General features: G+C 41.2%; 1 long non-coding RNA gene across 2 annotated transcripts; it reads left to right on the top strand.

The window, feature by feature from the left end:
- The first annotated feature begins 1,746 nt into the window (after positions 1-1,746).
- LOC111344360 (uncharacterized) lies at positions 1,747-7,259 on the top strand. 2 transcript variants are annotated; one of them, XR_015995557.1, is made up of 3 exons: positions 1,747-2,048; positions 6,243-6,300; positions 6,868-7,259. It is a non-coding gene; the product is annotated as an uncharacterized LOC111344360 (long non-coding RNA). The 2 variants fall into 2 exon arrangements; XR_015995558.1 differs by lacking the exon at positions 6,868-7,259 and adding an exon at positions 6,685-6,861.
- Positions 7,260-8,887: the final 1,628 nt, after the last annotated feature.

Consider the following 8,887-nt stretch of genomic DNA (forward strand, 5'->3'; position numbering starts at 1 on the left):
GTTGCGCGTCTACTCCCCAATTCCCCTCGGTCTAATGCACCTGGGATTCCATTTTGGCCGCGTTGTCATGCGTTTCGTGGAAGTGGCAGCCGTGAGTACAAGGCTCACCCCCTCCTTTTCCACAGCCTCTCAATCTCACGCATGCCACTCCAGCGCCCGTGACTTCCCGGAGTTGCGCGTCTAATCCCCAGTTCCCCTGGGTCTATCTAGTGCACCTGGGATTCCATTTTGGCCACCTTGTCATGCGTTTCGTGGAAGTGGTAGGGGTGAGTACAAAACTCACCCTCTTCTTTAGCCCATGTGCCTTATAGTGCACAGCCTCTCACTATCACGCAGGCTACTTCTGCGCCCGTGAGTGCCAGCAGTTGCGCGTCTACTCCCCAACTCCCCTGGGTCTATCTAGTGTACGCGGGATTCCATTTTGGCCGCGTTGTCATGTGTTTCGTGGAAGTGGCACGCGTAAGCACAAGGCTCACCCGCTTCTTTTGCACAGCCTCTCACTCTCACGCATGCCACTCCGTCGCCCGTGATTTCCCGGAGTTCCGCGTCTCTTCCCCAATTCCCCTGGGTCTAGTGCAACTGGGATTCCATTTTGGCCGCGTTGTCATGCGTTTCGTGGAAGTGGCAGGCGTGAGTACAAGGCTCACCCCTTCCTTTTGCACAGCCTCTCACTCTCACGCATGCCACTCCGTCGCCCGTGATTTCCCGGAGTTGCGCGGCTATTTGCGAGGTTCCCCTGGGTCTAGTGCACCTGGGATTCCATTTTGGTCGCGTTGTCGTGCGTTTCGTGGAAGTGGGAGGCGTGAGTACAAGGCTCACTGCCCTTTTTAGCCTATGTGCCTCATAGTGCACAGCCTCTCACTCTCACGCGTGCCACTCCGGCGCCCGTGATTTGCAGGAGTTGCGCGCCTACTCCCCAACTCCCCTAGGACTATCTAGTGCAGCTGGGAATCCATTTTGGCCGCGTTGTCATGTGTTTCGTGAAAGTGGCAGGCGTGAGTTCAAGGCTCACCCCCTTTTTTTGCACAGCCTCCCACTCTCACGCGTGCCACTCCGGCGCCCGTGATTTGCAGGAGTTGCGCGTGTACCTTCCATTTCCCCTGGGACTATCTAGTGCATCTGGGATTCCATTTTGGCCGCGTTGTCATGTGTTTCGTGGAAGTGGCAGGCATGAGTTCAAGGCTCACCCCCTTCTTTTGCACAGCTTTCCACTCTCACGCGTGCCACTCCGGCGCCCGTGATTTGCAGGAGTTGCGCGTCTACTTCCCAGCTCCCCTGTGACTATCTAGTGTACCCGGGTTTTCATTTTGGCCGCGTTGTCATGTGTTTCGTGGAAGTGGCAGTCGTGAGTAGAAGGCTCACCCCTTCCTTTTGCACAGCCTCTCACTCTCACGCATGCCACTCCGTCGCCCGTGATTTCTCGGAGTTGCGCGTCTATTCCTGGGTCTAGTGCACCTGAGATTCCATTTTGGTCGCGTTGTCATGCGTTTCGTGGAAGTGGCAGGTGTGAGTACAAGGCTCATCGCCTTCTTTAGCACATGTGCCTCATAGTGCTCAGCCTCCCACTCTCATGCGTGCCACTCCGGCGCCCGTGATTTGCAGGAGGTGTGCGTGTGTAGCGTTGCAGTTGTGTCTTCCGTTGCAGTTATGTCCTCACAACTAATAACCAATAGAGTGTGGTTTTAATTCTTCCAATCAAAAGGCGTTGTGAACATGTCTCTTGCTTGTCACTTCTCATAAGGGGAGGGATGCAATGCAAAAATATGAATTGTAAGAAGATCGTTAAGATTTCCGCGCTTGAAGGTAAAGAATTTCACGGGATATCCTTGTTTCATGAGCTATCCTTGGTGTCGTTTGGAACACTTCGGATTGGTGAAAGATTAAGATTCTGGTTGCGTTTTTAAGTGCGAATTATTGGCAAAATTTTCTTCGATACGTTGGAAAGCTTAGAAAGACGAAAATTTGACGTTGCCTCGTGGCTTCGATTCCCTTATTAGTTTGGAGTGCGTTGGTGATCAAAGTTGTGCTTTTCTATCGGAACTAGTACGGTAAGGTTTCGGTTGCACTTCATGCTAGTATTTTTGTTAAATTTAAATATTACAACCATTCTTCAAAGATCGCGTTCAAGTTTCGGGCTAAATACTGTCAGATGTATACCGATAAAGCGTCCGAGTAACTACTAACCTGGATTCATTGAATCCTTCTGTGTCGAGGGATGATATTTTTTTATTATTTTGTTTGGGACATGCAAAACTAGATGATACATAATTAAAAAACGAGACAGATCTACGTGTTTCAATGACCGAAAACTTGTGATTTTCTTCCAGCTTCATTATAATTTTTATTATGTTACATGTAGCAATCTCATAGTGTCTACATTGATGGTTATTATGGAGACAATTGAAGACAGGTATTCATTGTAATTGTATGGGACAACGCAAAAGTTTAACCTCCGGTATGGTTGATGTCAAACATCATATATCCTGGGAAGTTCACTCACAAACTGTTGACACGTATGATGAAGATCTGGTATCTTTTATAAAGGATAGGGTGCTCTCTCCCATGCTCTCCAGCAAGAAACAGTTGGGTTACAATGCATTAAATCATTCTCTTTGCTCGCCCAGAAGAGGACAGATTTGCAGCAAAATTACCCTTAACTTAATAATATGTGCTTTTTCATTGAAATCAGTGGTTGACGTAACCCTGGTGAAAATCCTGTTCAGGATCCTGTCCAAGATCTTGATAAGATCCTTACTAGGATCTTGCCTGAAATCCTATTCAGGATCTTGTGCAAGATCCTATAGGATCCTGTAGGATCTTGTACAAGATCGTATAGGATCCTGTAGGATCTTGTACAAGATCGTATAGAATCCTGTAGGATCTTGTACAAGATCCTACAGGATCCTATAGGATCCTATAGGATCCTGTAGGATCTTGTACAGGATCCTATAGGACCCTGTAGGATCTTGTACAGGATCCTACAGGATCTTGTACAAGATCCTATAGTATCCTATAGGATCTTGTAGGATCTTGCACAAGATCCTATGGGATCTTGTAGGATCTTGCACAAGATCCTATTGAGATGAAACAGAATCCTGTACAAGATCCTAAAGATTCTATAGGATCCTGCATAAGATCCCATAAGCAATAATCGCAGGGCCGAGTTTGAGTGAGAGTAATAATTAAAGATCAAGATGGGAGTCAAAGGTTAGGGTAAAATAAAATTGATTTTTAATCACACAGATAAATGAGGCACTTATCTGTGTATAAGTCGACTCTTTGACGGAAAAATTAGCCCAAAACATCACCCTCGTCTTTTACACGGATCATAGATAAAGACGTGACCCAAGCAATCCATTAAATTAGCATAAAAATTGCCAGAAGTCCATTAGGAAAACCAGGTGCACAAAACCAGTTCTAATTGTGTTCAAGTTTTGTCAGTTTTCAGTGCGTTCTTAATCGATGAACAAGTTTGAAATAATATTTTATGTGGCTTAAACAGAGCCCTAGTGGGGCTGATTTCTATTATATCTTCTGATCTGTAGAGCAGAAAATTTTCCTTACAGCTTCAGTGCTGAATTCTCATTTTCAGTGAATGATTACAGTAACTTAGTAACCTGGCAAATGCTGTTTACTTGTGCGGTCTTGTTTGTTATGTGCGTGGACCATCTATGTTAAATATTGCGTAGTTTCCAAGATGGCCGTGTTTTCATCAAGCGATCCATCGAAGCTCTTCGGTGTTCCTTCAGTCTAATAAATCTCCTTTCAAAAGGTTATTTAATTGCATGAAGATTTCATTTTCAAAACGATTTACAAAAGATGGTGAATTACTTCTCCAGTAAATCAAAGTGGTTGTATATACTTAAATCATGAATCATGGGGATGTAAACAAGTGCTACTAAACTTCACAGCACATGGTTACATTTTGCTCTGCAGTTTTTTTTTAATTCACTGTGTTTTCAATACATTCTCAGAAATAAGAGATCAACCATGGGGAAATTTCTGTCGATCTGAATTTTCTTTACTAGAAAAAATGAAAAATCTGATTTTCAACCGTGAAAATGGGGGTCAACTTATACATGGATAAATACGGTAATTAACTCCTTTGCCATCAGTAATCGCATTAAAGACTCTTTGCAGTAAATGGTTTGAACCCGGGGGTAACATGTGAAGGTGTAGTCTGATCGTCCGGGTGAGTGTAGTCCTGAGAAGGACTGTTGTCGGTGGCAGTGACTGACGTTTCGACAACCTGTGCGGAAGTCATCATCACCACTCTGATGATGGCTTCCGCACAGGTTGTCGAAACGTCAGTCACTGCCACCGACAACAGTCCTTCTCAGGACTACACTCACCCGGACGATCAGACTACACCTTCACATAAAGACTCTTTGTTAGAAATCACAGCACCATATCCCAAAATCTAATGTTGTCCTCAGCACAATTTCATTTTTTGAGCAAGGAAAAGCTAAAAATCAATCAAGGGCCACACAGACATCGCAGAGACAACACTGCTATGTATAATGTTTATGTATTCAGATATGTAAAAGCTACTCTATTCATTCATTCAATGTCAATACTCTCCCTCGTAGTAAAGTAAGTAAAGTCTGTTTACGAGCCTAGTGACCCATTAGGCCGGTGCTTAACTCAGGTTTCTGTAGCATGCAGCGACTAGGAGTATTTCTTCTCCCCCCTGGATGGGATGCTGGTCCATCGCAGGGTTACCCCCAGCATTAAATTGCCGGTACCCATTTATACACCTAGGTGGAGAGAGGCGCTGTGAGAGGAAAGTGTCTTGCCTAAGAACACAACACAATGTCCCGTCCGGGGCTCTAACCCGGACCACTCCATCCAGAGTCGAGTGCACTAACCATGAGGCCACTGTGCCTCCACATACTCTCCCTCATAGTAGCTATAATTTTTAGCCAACTTGGGAAATAGCAACCAAAAATGGACCCTTTTGGACATCCAAACTTTTAAATTTCAAGGGGAAGGTTCCCCAGACTTTGCCATCCAAGCGGGAATAAGTGGCTGCCACACTGTCATTTTGGTCCCTCCTAGCTGCTCAAATGTTGTCCCTCCTTTCCACAATCTAACCAAAGCCTCCATATGTGTAGTAATAAAAACATTGAAGTGAAGAGTGCTATCTCAGCAAGAGATGATGATCATGCACACTTTTAATAGAGTCATTCTAGTAGATATTTGGCAAGGTATTGCATTCTTTGCTCAAAATCTAGTTTACATAGACCTGGGAAAAAAGAATGGGGTGTAGCAGTTATTCAGGTTGGTTAATTGCTCCAAGCTCTAGTTTTATACCACTGCTTATTTAGTTATCTTTCTTGCCAATACTCTTTCTGGTTATTTGGGTTTTCTTGGAAACTCAGGCTCTTGCCATTGAGAAGAAGCATGATATGTTTTTAAAAAATTAAAAGCAAAGAAAAGTGAAAATAAATTGGAGAGTAACAGGATGGTATCAAAGACTGGTATAATTTTTATTTTTGCAGGGGGGTGGTTTTTTATTTTTGAATCAGAGTTTTAGCCTAAGTATGTCTAAGTTTCTACACTTGTTGTTTAGTCTTGTGATTTCTTACTTTGAGAAGTAACTAAAGGTAAAATTTTTTTAATTTTATTTTACTACAGCCAATTGAGTCTGTAAATAGAAAGTAAACACAAAATAATGATGATAAGGAACAAATTACTTGCAATATAAATTATTGAAAGTAGTCTGCACTCTCCATATTTGTTATTTTTAATTGACATGCTTTGCACAGGTGTTGTGTGATAAGTGTGAATAAGACTGTGCAGCGAATTAGCTCGTGCTGCAGCATCCCAGATCCAATATGTTCAGTAGAAGACCCTTCGGTCATCTCACGCCTTACTGGATCTTGACACATCCTTAAAAGAAAAGTTGCTTGAGACATTTTTATCGTAAACATTTATGAAGCTTTCTTCTGATATATAGTTTGCTAAGATTTTAGTGAAACTACTGTAGTGTGCAAACAATCTTTTTTCCCAAAGGATACCCACGAAAGTGGGAAGTAACCTTGAGCTTGTCGCATGCGATTAAGTCATATCGTATAAATCTGCCCTAAAAACAAAAAATTTACATTACTTTTATATGTTGAAGTGAATGCTTTGATACACAGTGGCTTTAGCCTCTGCATATCCTCTTATGTTTTTCTCTGAATACCTGAGAGCCGAGCAAACTGGTAACCACCCATATTCTCTGGTTCTTTGTAAAATAGGATTGTTGATCAATTTTTGCTGAGTTGGCTACCATGGCTCAAGATGGAGGACCACGTGGTGAGATAAACTAATTTCTTCTCTGCCATCCTGAGAGGGTTTCTTATACTTTCAGAATAGAACAGAATTTTGGCTAACCTAACAACTCAACAGGAAATCGTCTCTTTTGAATTGAATGTTTTAAGGGAGTTATTGAAGTTGCTTTGAGGTTTATCACCTATCATGAAATAACAAGGCTGTTATGAATTACACACAACTTCAGATGAGGGTGTCTGGCGTAGTTAAGTACTGGTGCATTTCATCCCTGAGAAGCAATCAAACTACTGTTTTCTCACTTATAACATTACTTAAAAATTAATAATCAGTGACTTAGGTATCAGGCATATCAAAGAATATTGGCACGGAAAGAGGTACTCTCCCTAATGGTTCATGTGCACATTCTAGGGTGAACGTTATTGTATCTCTAGTATGAACATTGGTGGTGATATTTTTGACAAAGGCCATCACTGGACGGCCATGTTTACGGATCTTGAAGGAAGTATTAAACCACAAAGGCTCAGGGCTAAACAGCTTTGTAAAATGTCGTGTATTGATATTACTAAGTGATACATATCTTATGTATTGAAGAGCATGTGATTAACATGGACTGGCTGGAACAAGAAATAGTCATGGAAGAGCAGGTGGAAAAAGGAAGAGAAGAACAAAAAAAAAGGGAGGAGCAAACGAAAAGAGAGAAACAAAGAAAGGGAGAAGATCAGTTTTTCCGACACATACCTATAGTTAAGTTATCCCTTTTAAAATTTTCAACCTAGATATCTATTTCACATAGTAATTCCTCTTTTTTTCAAATATGTGAAATCACAATCTCTTGGAAAACTACTCTATCAGGGATATAAATTTAATGTATATTGTTTCTATTTTTATTTTTAAGTGAGCTTAATGATCCTGTTTATAGGACAGCCATATTAGTACGTCAATGTCATCGGAAGTCATTAAATATTTGGAAGAGAAACTTAAAACTTGTCCTTTGCTTACATAGATTTTTCTTTTGTGAAGCCCTACTAAGTGACTATTGATGTCATGTTAAGTTCTCCTTCGGTTCCACAAGTAAACAGGCAGCACGTTGGAATGGGACGACAGTAGTTCATCCTACGTCACCAAGGGCTTCTTTTGCAATGAACCCTTCAATTATTGTTACAATGTTTTATCTGGGGGTGAATAGTACCCGTGGGCCTCACGAAGACGTTCACTTTGCTTGTCAAGCAAAGATAAATCAATAGTTTGCCGTCAAAATATGCACTTGCATCACTGTATACAGCGACTTCTGGGAAAATTTCCCATTGCCTGAAGACATTTTTAACGCTAAATTGACTTAAATTCCAGGGGTGTGAATAATATGCAGACCCTTTTCAACAATCAGAACATCACAGTGGTGAAACATAACACCAAAACTTGCATACGGATAAATATTTTATGAGGAAGGCTAGGTTCTCTTTTCCAGCAAAATAATCTCAAACTAAGTGATATTTGTCGAATAATCCTAAGGCTTTGTGCAGGGGATCCTACAGAGTACCGGCTAAAATTATTGACTTCACCCGGGGATAGCCTTCCGACAACTACCCCCCGACCCAAAATTTTCTTACGCGAATTAAGGGTGCACTTCCAGCGATCTAACTTACAACTGCAGTATATCTGTTTATCCCTATTTCCATGTTTTGATTGCATTCGAAAATCAAAACAATTTCACAGCTCGTACTCTGCATGTGCAATACATCCAAACTTGACATGTCCATTATTAACCCCTTTTTCCATTTTTCACTGAATGTAGAAATTCTCGAAAAAAGGCAATAAATTCTGACAATTTATCCAGCAATTAGAATATATCCTAACATGCCAAATCGAGTCTTCACCCCAACTTTCCACTTTCTCGATCAACTCTAGAAACATGTACACGGGGTTAATTATAAAAATTCACCCTATAAGTGGATAATATCATAACTTTTCCATATCCAATCTTTACCCCGATTTGTTCAATTAACTGTAGAAAAACGGGAATCGTGACAATTCGATTGGTTAACATCATGACTTGCCGTGTCCAATCGTTACCCCGATTTTCCATTTGTTCAACGAGTCCCGAGAAAGCCGAGATAAGTTCTGACAATTCATCACGCAAGTGGAATATAACCTTAGTTGCTATATGAAATCTTTACCCTAATTTTCCATTTTTTTCTCGTTTATTAGAGTCAAATAAGGTAAAATCTGACAATTAATCCCACATGTGGGATATGCCAAAAATGGGGTAAAATCGGACAATTCATCCTGCAAATGAATCATATTCCAACTTGTTATGTGTAATCTTTACCCGATTTTTCATTATTTTCAGAGAATTCTAAAGAAAAAACAGTTCATGTCATAAAAATAATATATTCCAACGCGCTGATTGAATTATAACTCGGTACATCCCTGATTTTCTGTTTTTTCTAATAAATTCCGAAAAAACGGGGTTAATTCTGAAAACTCACCCCATAAGTAGAATACATTCTAAGTTTCCATATCCAATCTTGAACCCGGTCTTCTATTTTTATTTCAAAGAATTCCAGAAAAAAGGGGACGGTAGGTTATGAGAATTTATACCGTAAGCGGAGTA

The sequence above is a fragment of the Stylophora pistillata genome, chromosome 14 (genome assembly GCF_964205215.1).
Source record: "Stylophora pistillata chromosome 14, jaStyPist1.2, whole genome shotgun sequence".
Taxonomy (NCBI): Eukaryota; Metazoa; Cnidaria; class Anthozoa; order Scleractinia; family Pocilloporidae; genus Stylophora; species Stylophora pistillata.